This window comes from Dreissena polymorpha, chromosome 4, assembly GCF_020536995.1.
Source record: "Dreissena polymorpha isolate Duluth1 chromosome 4, UMN_Dpol_1.0, whole genome shotgun sequence".
Classification (NCBI taxonomy): domain Eukaryota; kingdom Metazoa; phylum Mollusca; class Bivalvia; order Myida; family Dreissenidae; genus Dreissena; species Dreissena polymorpha.
This window is the reverse complement of record NC_068358.1, coordinates 64,442,385-64,456,326: the sequence shown is the minus strand read 5'-3', so window position 1 is coordinate 64,456,326 and position 13,942 is coordinate 64,442,385. Positions and strand designations below refer to the sequence as shown.

Genomic DNA, 13,942 nt, shown 5'->3' with positions numbered 1-13,942 from the left:
TGACATAAATAATGTTAATTGGTTCTATAAATATCCATTTTTATAGAAGCATATACTCAATTCCTCAATTCAAGTTCATGTTTGCTTTCTCAAAACATTCCAATTACTTAAAGAGGGCCTCAGATAAGTATGTTAGTTTTTATGTTTTAATAAGTATTGGGTGCATCAATGTTTTATGAAGTAGGTAGCGTCCGTATGTTTAATGGACTAAGCTATTTAATCAAATGCATCACCAGCCTCCAAAAGATTCAGTCTACAATGATTTAATGTGCTTTTATTTAACGTATAGAACTGATGTTTATCTGAGCTCGTGGTTTGATCAGATAAGATTATTATCGATGAGTGAATGTGTTCAGTTGCGGTTCCTCCGCCTAAGAAGAGGCGGGATACTTAATAAATACGTCAATGTATTTTCCGTCTTTCTGGGTCTTGATCTTTTGGCAAAGAACTATGCATTTATAAGGTTGATTATTTGTAATTGTTTTAGTTATGTTCTGGAAACATTAACAACCCATTTCTTTTATTGTGTTGCAGCCTCTAAACATTATTAACATTATGTTTGCACACGGCCACATTAAAATACTTTTCTTACCTTATGCGTACAGGTATAATCGATGTTTTAGATTTGATATAGGTTAATGATGCTTCAGTGGTTCGACAGTTTCGTTTGCTGATACGCAACCAAATAATTTAAATTTATTATTCATTTCCTATTTACAAATAAACGATATTGATGGCTTAGAGTTATGATATTTTAGTATACTTGTGCTTATAAAATCAGCATGAAAGTCAAGAACTGCAAAGTTCATTTTTGAACTCGAATTGCAAACAATTTGATTATTCTTGCCTTTTGTGCAAAGCTTACTGGTCAAGATAATGTAATGTAATTAAAAAGCGGTTTGTTTACTGTTTACATACATTCTCTGTATAAAGCGTGTTTTGAGCTCACGAAACATTTTTGAAATACGATGGCAATGAAACTTAAAGAATGAATACTGCATTAAAAGCAGGAAAAAATCTGTGTCGCGTTGGGAATGTATATTGGGACTTCGAAAAGCCGTGGTCGAATGGAAACCATTGAATAATATCGAAATTTACTTTAACAGATTTTATATCCAAAAGCAAATAATGGCATTGTACAAATATGTAATTTTGGGCCATACATACGTAATTTAAAAAGGGATAGACCTAAAGTTCTACAACATTATTTGGGGATTTCCCTTGGCATAGCATAAACATAGTATGATGTTGACAGGCATACATGCATGAAATCATGTTAATGTCACAATATACTGTTTATAAGATTAATCGCAATAATTGTATTGATAAACTCGGGATAGGATGATAATAGTACTACTACTAATAATAGTAGTTACCAATCATAAAAAATCATCATTCTCAGAATACTCTTAATAATATTAATAACGACAGTAAAAATCCTGTCCAGCAAAATGATAAATTGTTAATTTCATTAATAACATTGTCGTAATAATTTATTTTTAAACTTTGTAAAAAATGATGGTGTTTTTTTCATTTTATTAAATGAGGGCTCACCATAAAAGAGCAGCTCACAATTAAACTCAGGGGATGAAATGATCGTATCGCAGTAAAAAGAGTTATTCGCTGTAAAACGTAGGTAGAACAATGAAAGAAGTAATGCTCACCATTTTAACATCATTTCCGCGCGCACATAGGGGATTGTTTGTTGAATGATTATGACATAAGTCCGCGTTAAGGTAACTGCAATTATTTCTTAAACGGGCATGTGCAAGTGATGAATTTCTATCACAAGTGAGGAATATATTGTTGATTGTCTTCGCATAAATTAAATAATTGTGTCGAGGAAATTTTCTATTTCAAAATGGTGTCAATTGATCAAAAGGCAGTACATTCCATTCCATAGCTACATAAGATGGCAAAACTGAGTGTGAATAAAGTGTAGTTCTCCTTGATAAAATAATATAGTTTACCGCGTGTCGAAGATTTCGAGAGGTCGGTTCATGAACTGTTTTTGGAAAAAGGTTCGTTAGGTAATTGGGGCACTGGCCGTTATGTATTTTCTATATATAAAAAAGATATTTCTAATAATTCATTGTCTTACAACGTACCGACCCGTACAATGCACGCGTAGTTCAGTAAGGACCGCATGTGGGTGAAGTATATTGGATTGAGACATTTAAAATCTTGAAAGTCTAACTTTTCGCACAATTTCGAGGATTTGCTACGCGGACTATTACTTATAGTCTTGTTCCATTTTCCATCGCTGCTTAACGTCAAACCACGATGTTTGTGATTATCAACACATGTTACGGGTGCATTACCGAACACACATTTAGGAAAAGGAAATGATTGTGAGATGTTAATAAAATTGCTTTTTTTTGGGAGGGGTGGGGGTTGGGGGGTTAAAATAAACAAACCATCGCTTTGCTCAAACGTTAATTAGGCAGAGGTAATGGATTATTATACCCTCTAAATAGCTAATATAGATGTAGTACTTGACAGTGAAGTACCGTGCGCCAACAGTAGGGTAATACATACAAGATTTTATCCAAAATCATTAAGTAAACATAAATTAATAAAAAACGGTCCTAATTCTGTGCCCTGAGGAACACCGGAATTTACTTCTAATAACTGAGACTTTGTTGAGCCGACAAATACCTTTTGGTAAGGTTAGACAAGTAACTTTCTATCTAATGGTGTATATGTACACTTATGCCATTTTTAATTTTGAATAAATGATCTTGATGCCAAACTGGGTCTAAAGCCCTGCTTCTATGGCAGAATATCATACAATTAAGTTTATTGTCGTCAATAGATCGAGTTATTTGATCAAATATATCATTAAGTGGATATACTTTTGAGTGCCCTCTTTAAAATCCTGACTGTTTGCAATAAATTAAATTATGTTCAATAAAATGATTACTTCGTGTTTATATACAAAATGCTCCATACGTTTTCATAAACAGCTTAACAGAGAGATATGGCGATAGTTTGAAGGTCTGTTCCAGTCTTAATTGTTTATGCATTTTTCCATAATGAAGGAGATGTGCATAATTATAATGATTTATCAAACAATAAGCCAAACGCTAGTGTGCTTTAGAACAAGATAACTGATGAAGTAGTCATCCACAGCTTTGTTAGGTATTAAATTTTGATCATATCCATTGTTTCATATTCAGATATAGACTCATTTTGTAAACAGACAAATGAAAAGTGAGTAGGGACGATAAGAACTCACGAATATGAGTCTTAAATTGAACTGAAAACAAAATCATTGTTCAAGCACGTTGCTTTTTTGTTCATCAGATGTATTTAAAGTTTCGTTGCATTAATGTCGACCGATTTTCGGGGCGATATCACATCCATCAGAGTATGAATGAGAGTGCATGAGATATTTTAACGTCTTCCATTAATTCTTGGAATTTCGCGATTTTACATCAATCAATGTAGTTTCAATATTGGAGTTAAAGTGAAACATGCAAAGTGCTTCTTTTCATGTTTAAAAATAATGCTGACTTTGTAACAAGCGGTTTCAGCCTAGTTGTTTGCAGATGGTTATTTTATAGCGGTAGCTTGAACTCTGTCGGGTTTACGCGCAAATGTACGTATCATAGAGTCGAACGAAGGTTTGATATTAGGAAGTATTTTTACTAGTTTAAACGAGTGCATAATTTCGTCAGTTTTAAAAGTTTGTCTGTGGGTAAACCAGTTGCATCATCTATACTCATATTTGTTAACCAAAATTTAATTTTCGATGTAAAGTAAATTAAGTTAAGACGTTAAAAATCAGCTCGTGTATACAACCAGACATGTCTCTGCATATGATAACTTATGACTGTAGGGACGTTAATGTGCGCAGCCGTGGCATGGTGATCACTTACAGAATTATTAATTGATATTTCCTCGCTGTTCAATAAAATTATCGGAGACAATGATGGGGCCAATTAATGTAGAAGTATTGGCAGTGACTCGTGTTGCTTCATTTATAACGTTGCTTAAATTAAACATAACAATATACTGTTGAAGAAGGGTATAGTTTTTTTTAAGTTGGTCTTTGTTTATATCAACAAGCATAATTATATTTTATAAATATTAGTTTTAATGTCATTCCAAAAATGTACTATCGAGTTTTTAGGACGATAAAAGCTGCAAAGTAAAGCGGAGAAGTAGCCAGTATTTATGTAAATCAATAACAAATGTAAAAAACGGGGACATTCATTACTCAAATAAACTCCACGACAGTATAGACTCATTAGCATAAATAAATAATCCACTGGAGTGAGGGTTAAATCTTTTGCGTGAAAATCTGCGTTGAAACCTTAACACATCATCGGAACAACATAATTTAGATAAGTTTCCATGCACCATAAAATATTTAAAGTATGCAGATTATTTACTATATAATCAAGTTTGTTGCGTATTTACCGTACACTAAAATGCAAGACACTTGTAATCTGTTCAAGAATTTAGCTGAACAACCCCTGACAACACAAAAATGAAAACGTAAAGCGTCAATTAATTAAAGCGTCAAGACATTTATTTCATTGACAAGCGGTCGAATCGTGCACCATTAGAGTAAAGCGCGCGAGAGCCCGAGAAGGTAGGAAATATTAATGCAAATTCGCTTGTTGAACTCCACGTGTGCATTTTTTTTACAACAACAATATTAACTTGAATTTAATAACCCCACAGTTATTCACCCACAGTTGTTCGGTATAAAAAAATATAGGATATTTGTTCATATCAATGTTAGATTGATCTTACACTGACATGAACAAATTTCTTGTTTCTTTTATGCCCCTTTTTCAAGACAATAATAAACAACTGTTTCTCTTTTGCTGAAAAGTTACCTTTTCTCCCGTGGCGTGCCTCAATACATTTCAAATTACAAAATGACGTCAATAGAGTGACGAAATGACGTTATTGTAACAGCGAAATTCTCCGTTCTAATCAATAATCTAAAAATGGAAAAAGGAGTTCCGAAAACGTGTTATTTTCACCGGTCAAAATAAAAATTTGTTTATTTTCACTGCTGTTATTTCACTGCAGAAATGTCATATATTATCATCAGGTATAAACGAAATATCATTACCTATTCGGTAAAATATTAAAACAAATGCATACATGTACATGACTGAATGGCCGTGAGTTAATATACAAATTTATTACATTTCGTGTAACTTCTTGAAATATGCTGGACAGGACTTATAACGTTCATAAAACAATAAGGATAAGAAAAAGACAAAGAAACATATTGCAGATGTGGCAGTTGGATAATATAGGTTTAGTAAAACATTTCAGTCTTTTGTTAGTTTTTAATTAGCATAAACAACAATGTACAGCGTTTTAAGGAAGCGCACCTCTAATGATTTCCCGCGACTTCTTCGAAGGTTGAAGAGCCTACTATTAGGTGCCGTAGCCTAGTGGTTAAGGCGATAGACTAGAAATCTTTTGGGATATTCCCGCGCAGGTTCGAATCCTGCCGACGACGTATACTTTTTTGCGACGCGTTTTATTTATTTTCTAACGTAATTTGATTTAATATGGCATATAAGCTATATTTATTGTTAAATATGTTGCAATTTTTATGCACATTCTTCAATTATTAAAATTAAAACAACGTTATGGCGAAATTGGGTGATTTACTGTTGAAAATACGAACCATGCATGTTGCATTTTGATTTTTATTTCAAAAGTAAACGGTAAATCTGTCTAGTTCTTGGTATTTTTGCTGTATATAGTGTTTCCATAAAAACTAAGTTTAAAATATGACTTAAATGATACTATTTTGAATTTTATGACACTTTGTTTTTAACCGACCCAATTTTTACTTGGCTGAAATCACTTACATTTCATGGCGCTCTTCCATAGATAAAAATTTGTAAAAATAAATGTCTGTAAAAGAATACTTATTTCATCTTGTTTAAACTTTAAACACCTTTACAGCATCTGTACACACCAACTGCATGCCCATATTTGGAAATTTGAATGAATTATGGAACTTTTATATACCCCAGGGGTGAAAATAAACTTGACAAAAGCCGAGCGTGGGGGTGGTTTTGAAAAAATCGGTATATTTTTTAAAAAAGCATGGAAAGCCTACCTACAAATTTGCATGTAGTTCAGTGAAATGATGCTGATTAAGAAAATAATTAATAAGATTATATTTGGATATGTGCCCATTAGAGGTGCGCTACCTTAATTATAATTGACAATACTACAAGTGACAGGATATTTGAACCGCCATTTCACTCATCCACTGTTTCATATCATTTCTCGAAAGCGAACCGTATAAAAAGTATAAAGTACAAATGTGCATAGTCAAGCAAAACTTACAAATATGATTTCTAGGATTGCATTAAAGAAAGCCTAATAATCTGACAGAAAAAAATGATACAGGGCACTTACGGACATATCAATATTGTATGGTTCCAATAGAAAGAACGGGAACAAATGAAGACGTGTATCAAGAGCACAATCCATTTAATGATTATCCATACAAGACAAAAACATAAATAGTTACAAGGATAATATTTGTTTTTATATATCCAAAGTTTCATTTGCGGAATACACTGCGCAAACCGAATACGCTTGACAATGTACGGATGATGCACTCCGCTTAATGAGAAATGGTGGCCATTTCTTCATCATGCATAAGAGAAAATATTTCAGCAATTAAAACTCACACTTTTTATAATAGTACATTCACCTTAGTGCTTCCTCACTCAGATGAAGGGCGGTATCCGCGATATGTTTCGAAAGAAAGAAATATTAAATGCACGCTCATCTATAATCGTTTCAATTACTTTTATTTTCCAAACACAAGATAATATATTTTTGAACATGAACTGACTGGCATTTGTCGAATGTGATGTTTACTCCTCAATAATGTCATGTCGGCTAAATAACATAGTTACTAACAGGTATATATAACTTGGTACTGTCAATATCCGCGCAAGTCATGCATATAGGTAAGTGTCTTAACTTCGTTATCCAGTTCAGAGGTTAAATGCTTCTTAAGTGATCTTGATTAAATTACTGTCAAAGATTAGTGTTCTTTGCGTGTGTTGTTCTAGCAGTGTTTGAATAGCTTTGATCAACCATGTATACATACACGCAACTTGCAAAAAGTTTGTACAACATTTAAGAATCGTGTTTTCCTTGTAATGTACGGCAAGTAAATGGATTTTTTGGTCCTAAACAGTGGTTCTTGAAACAAAAATGATTGAAATTACATTAACTATCTGGATGATGAAAGTGCTTGCTACCTATCTTTACGCAACCTCAGGTATACGATACCTGTGTTGAGATATAGGTTAAGCCAGTGAGGCAAAAAAGTAAGCACAATATCATAAAACAACACTTACAAACGGTGTTCCTCATTTCGTCGGAAGAAAACTGTTGATGTTCAAAGAAATAATTCACCTGTAAGAGAACAGTTGGAATGTCAGACAGGAATACGGAAAAGAATACCAAGCACCGTTTACTAATCACCGTATACGTACCACAGTAATGCAGTGTAAATGAAAAATAAACAACACACAGGAACAAAGTAACAAACGATTTTATAAAATAGATTGCCTGTGTTTGTTCCAAAATAAAGTAACTATATAAAATAATTTAGACCGTTATAGTGTGATAATAATTCACAATAACATTATACATTGTATTATTTATTCATACATAAACTATACTGCACTAATCGCGTGAGCACGTTAAAGGAAACCGTTAAATTAAAACGTGCAATAACATATGCACGCAATATCAATACGATGATCTATAGTTTCAACCCAATCATGTTTTGTTAATACCTATTGTAAACGCTCGATGAAATGATTGACACTCGTAAAAGTATTGGTTGTATAAATTGCATTTCTATTCCACACCCATTTACAAAAATAAAAAAATGCCACAATATTATCGACAAGGCAAAGCCTCGCCCACGTCTAATTTAGAACAAAAGTAAACGCTAAACACTAATGGTGTATTGCTCAAGGAAAAGCTGTAGCCCTGCAAGTCTCATTATAGCATTTCTTATCGGATAACCATATTGAAGCATTTGTTCAACTGTAGCTATCAACCAGAATGTAAGTGAGCATATAACTAAGAAAAATACAGGCACATTTTTCATATTTTTGATAATGTTTTGTTTTGTTTTGTTTGTAAAAAATCTGTCCACTGACACTTTCTGTCAACTATGCTATTCGAGTATTGTAATATGTACATTTTTAATAACGTGCTACATTGTTCTGTAAACCTTTGCCTCTGCTACGTAAACTGTTGTAATTTGCATTTACTTCCGTCTTAACATTGGCTTGAAAACACTAGGGAGGAAATCAAACAGTACTATCATGCTTTACAATTATACAATGTTCTTGCCCACACATTCTCCTATTGCTTCAGTACACAAACAGTACAAGAAAGTGGTTTCTGTATAAATGCATGTATTCGATGAGTTTTTTTTCACCAGCGATGCGCGATACATATTTCAATTGCGTTTCATTAAAATGCCAGGTTGCAACGTGCTTTGCCCAAAAATCATAATGGATAGTTTTTCGCGCGTTTGAACTAGCCGCTTTAAACACGCTTAAATTAAGCACAGTTTTCCCACAAACATCACCAACGATCTCGTTCAAAACAGTTACTAAACGTTTTAATATTACAAAATAGTTATTATTTTACAGAGTTCGATGCCTTTTGGTCATTTAAATATGTAAAGTAATGATGTCTGCAATGTTTTGTTTGTTGTTGTTGTTTCTTGTCAGGCTCGGTGTTTGGTATGAACTGTAGCGATTATATGAAAGGTGAACATTCCCAATACAATCATAGTTAATTCTAACCGATGGATTTATGTCATGGATGAACGCATCTGTCTAAATTAAACATTGGATTTCATAATGCATCGGTTCAGACATGTTGACCACAATCATAAATCCAGATAGTATCAATTGCAGCTCTGACATTTTAAGGCGCAGATCATGAACAAAATCAGTGATTTGCCTTGAAAAGCAATAATCTGTAATTACGTACATAACGATTATATTTTATTGATCACCGCTTACACAATATTAAAACAATTCATACTTCTTTTTTTTTCATAAGTGTTGCATCCGCATTAATTTTGCAATGTTATTGATGTGGATACAATGCAAAGAGCTACACAGTTATTTCATGTAATAATGCTTCCCAATGTACGTCCCAACACAATATAAAACATTTATGATAAGGCAGTTCACGTCACGCCATACAACAATCCTAACTATGAATTCAAAAAACAACTAAAAATTTAGCTATGCGCCTAATGATAAAGTATCTGACTGTGGCATTTTTTCGAAGTTTATTTAGCTTTTTTGTTAACAAAATGTGTTTGCAGAGACAAATATGTGCAATGTGTTTCTAGAACGCGTGTCCCGGGCTTGTGGAGTAAAACCGGTAGTGATAGTGTGTTAGAAACATTTTTTTGTGTGTTTTATTTGCACCTCTTCTTTTTCAAATAAAACGATGCTCTTTATGCTTAAGTTATTTTATTCGGTGCTTCAATAATTAAAAAAAATAAATATGCAAAATACTTTTCTAGAAATAAGCAAGAAAACAACAAGGCTAAACATGTCACATTTAAAGCAAATAAAAAAAAACAATAACATTCCAATGTTATACCATAAATTTCACAATATACGCTGATTCGAAGGAAGAACTCCCGCAAAGAAACGAAGACGATACCATCTGTATTGGCGTAGGCGCATTTGTAGAACATGTTGTTCTACAAAGATACACGTGTTTCTTCGACCATTTCGCAATATATGTCACCACCTTCGAAGCGGAAACAAAGTTAAGTTCACAAGACTAATACTTCGTGGGAGAGGGCATACTACAATACCGTACTATTAAAATCTCACCGAATTAGGACATGTTCAAAACAAAAACACATGTATGCATCCTGTTCGTAACATTTTAACTTCAATCAGCAATATCACATCTCCTATACGAGACTTTATAATGTAGCAACACATTGCATATGTTGTGTTTTGTTGTTATTTGCCTCTCTAAAAAAACGCACTATGCATCATTAAGTATGAAAGTATGTACATTGTCTGTACGCACGATGTTCACCTAAGCGCGTCGACAAGTCCTATATTATAATAAGCCCATTATTTTATGAGCATCAAACACACTACTTCTACCTCTGCCATTTCGAGCCTAGTACCTATTTCGAATAATAAGTAAATATTCGATGAATTATTACATACATCTTTATAAGAATAATAAATAAAATCGATCTAAAATGTACGTTTTTTTTATTAAGAAGAATTGCAATAGAATCGGCAGATTTTAGGTTTGAAACAAGAGGAGAGAGAGCGGTAATCTTATTACCATACAAGCTGAATTTGCATACGTGAATAACAACGTAAATTTAGCGATGTAAATATGTATGGGTAATATGTTTCAGTTACAAACCAATTAGATTATTATCCCAATTTCCATATGATTACCTCCACGCCGTAGTATATGGTTATACAATTTTCATCAATAGTGTTTTAATGGCAATGTGATTCTTGTGTTTAAGGCACACACATCATTCTCCGATTGCGTGTATCAAAGTGCAAATCACAAGTAATAAATACACATGTGTAATAACTTCCTTCAAGTCATAGTAGGATCACATTACTTCAACATTATTATTGAAATGTCTTGCGAATATTTATTTTGACTAGATTAGACAACTGACCATACATGTGGTATAGTATCGCATTTAATGAGGCTAAATATCGCGTCTACATGTGGTTTACAATCGCATTTCAACGTTATTTAATATTGATACTTCAAAATACTCCCCTCCATTCTAAAGAAACCTTTTGTGAAAAATAGACATACGAATGTACGTTTAGAGGTGAAAAGCAACCGCTGCAGGTTTGCTCATGTTTAACACATAATTTGCGACCAAAAAGTATACTTCAAAGAACAAAGAAATAGCATATCAGGCTCAAAGTGGCCTTTGGCTTAGAAAATGCAAAAGAAACGAAAACCTATTGCTTATGTTCACAAGTTGGGAGTATTAAGTCAAGTGTATTGTTTTCTTTTATATTTTTTTGCATAAAGACATGCTATAATTTTAGCATGTTGAAACAAAATATGTCCGTTACTGTTGTACAAGCGAATTGGCCAAGTTTCAATGACTCCATATTGATGTCAAGGCATGCTTCAAGTGTTTGTTTACCATGTATAGTGTGCCGTATATAGAAAATCAGTTTGAATTCAACGAACGCTATGTAAACCCTTGAAAGCCATTTATTCGAAATCCAAGAAGCACACCGAAGCCAGTATCTATTTTTCTTTGATAAATCACTTTTCCTGAAGATTTGGTGAAATCGTTGACGACGCTAGCCATAATTATAAATAGGGAATTTATATTGAAAATTGATATTTTCAGTATGATATTAGTATTAAGGCATTTGTATTATGACAATAACATTATTATATTTCTTTATGATAATTGTATTCTGATAATTGTCTTACGATATTTGCAGTACGATATTTGAATACTGAAGTTTTTATTGTGCTTTTTGCATAAGGATATGTATATTTCAAATCAAAGTTGTTTGCATAGGATGTGGAAAATTCTCTTTATATGAATAAAACAACAGTTCTTATATTTCTGAGCCATGCCAAATAACTCGGTATTTCATCATGTAATATACCTTCCTCAGATTGTATAGGCAGGATTGTTCAAGAAAATGTGGGAGCACTGCATTTCGCTATTCAACATTGTTCAATTGACACTTGTCTTGCAGTATTTGGCCAATAGCTTTTACGAAGTATGGCAGTAAGTATTATAAATAACTGTAACAACCTGGCATTTTACAAAACATAATTCTGATACTGACATAGAGCGCAGATTCTTATTATCCCCACGCTTTTCGGAGAAAAAGTGGGGATAATGTGGTCATCTTCTTCTTCCGTCCGTCCGTCCTGGCCACTATCTCCTCCTACTCTACAAGCACTAGAACCTTGAAACTTAGATACATGATAGCTATGAGCATATGTGCGACCCTGCACTATTTGGAATTTTGATCCGACCCCTGGGTCAAAAGTTATGGCGGTTGGGGTGGGGCTGGGTCAGAGATTTTCACTCATTTTTTTATGTTATTTTACATTAATTTCTTCATTTCTACACCGATTTACTTCAAATTGATACTGAAACTCTCTTATGACAAAACGGTCAATCTCAACTATGCATGGCCCCATTACCAACCCTGGGGCGCCCCGCCCACATAGACCACACCCACCCAAAATTGCCTTTTACTATAATTTCTTCATTTCTACACCGATTCACTTCTAATTGATACTGAACTTTTCTTATGACAATACAGTCAATCTAAACTATGCATGGCCCCATTACCAACCCTGGAGCTCCTCGCCCACATAGGCCACACCAACCCAAAATTGCCTTTTACTATAATTTCTTCATTTCTGCACCCATTCCCTTCTAATTGATACTGAACTTCTCTGATGACAATACGGTCGATCTCAACTATGCATGGCCCCATTACCAGCCCTGGGGCGCCCATGGGTCAAACATGCGGCGTGGGGATTCGCGTCGGCCTCTGCCGCGCCATTTCTAGTATCTAATATATATCCATATTCTGTATACCGAATTTACCAATTTAATTTGTATAAAAACACGTGGTTTAATAATATATATAAATTTTCGAAATTTTCTTCGGTATTACACACTTCACGCGTTATTTAATATATTTTTTTATTGCATTAGTAAGTTTGCGTATTTGATATATATATTTATATTAATTTGCTATGTATATTGTTAAAATGTTTTGAAAAATAAGGTTCTATGATAATTATTATTCAAACATTTGACTGAGCATAATGTTTTGCTGTATACACTATACAATAAAATGTATTCTGTCAGACTGTGTAAGTCTTTTTCGAAATTATCTATGTGCAAATGCAAGCAAGTTGGGGTAAATGATGAATGCATTGCTTTACTATCCGGGATGAATTGTCCTATTTGATCAAGCACGTTATGTGTGTCAATGATAAAAGTATGATGAGATTCATGTGTTAGCCAAAAGTTCAGTGATCGTTAACACATTAAAACGCTACACTGTGATCAGATTATATCAACATGGATGATACCGAAAAATATGCGATTTGTTTTCGATGGACTTAGAATGAAAATTAGTGTGGGTAATTCTGGGATAAACCATGTGCGGGCCCTGATGTTGTGGAAGTAGTCATATCGAGATCGAACCTTGTGAATATATATGTCATTCATAATATAAAATACATTAAAATATATTTCCATCCAACTCTATCAAGTTATAATTATCAACAGAAATATATACGGGGACATCACAATTAAGCAATACTTTAACTACAAATGATCAACTAAATGTGCTTACCAATGGCATGTTACCAACAATACTATATTTCAAAACATGGGTTAGACCGTAACGACTGAACCAACCCGTAGCGTGAGAAATTCACAACTACAGCTCAAGGTCACCACGGTGATCTCAAAGTAATCTCCGAGCCAACGGTTATCATTTGATGACAAGGCAAATCGTACACGTTATAACAGCAACCAGAACAAAGCAATCACTTCGAGCAAGTGTGTGCATGTTTTACAAGTGACATCAAACGTTAAAAGGGCATAAATGCAGAACAATAAATGTGTTTACTAGAAATAAATATTTGAGTTGAAGTGGTATGTACATCGTCTTAAAGAACCAAATATGGCCTAGCAAATGCTTTTGAATATCAAAGAACTCTTTCATTTTTGTAAATGTATCGACTTTTTAAAAAGGAAATAAATAATTTCACTTTTCAACCAATGATCCCCGTGTCATACACCGAGTTTACATATTCTAGCTCCGTAATTATGTGTCACAGCATTAGCGAAACTTATTCCAGCAGTCTGGTTTAT

The 13,942-nt window shown here is 33.5% G+C and overlaps 1 protein-coding gene across 2 annotated transcripts in view; it reads right to left on the bottom strand.

Moving 5' to 3' along the window:
* The window catches only part of LOC127876279 (xaa-Pro aminopeptidase 1-like), a 121,803-nt gene that overhangs the window by 96,178 nt on the left and 11,683 nt on the right, over window positions 1-13,942 (bottom strand). The gene's annotated exons all lie outside the window — the stretch shown is intronic.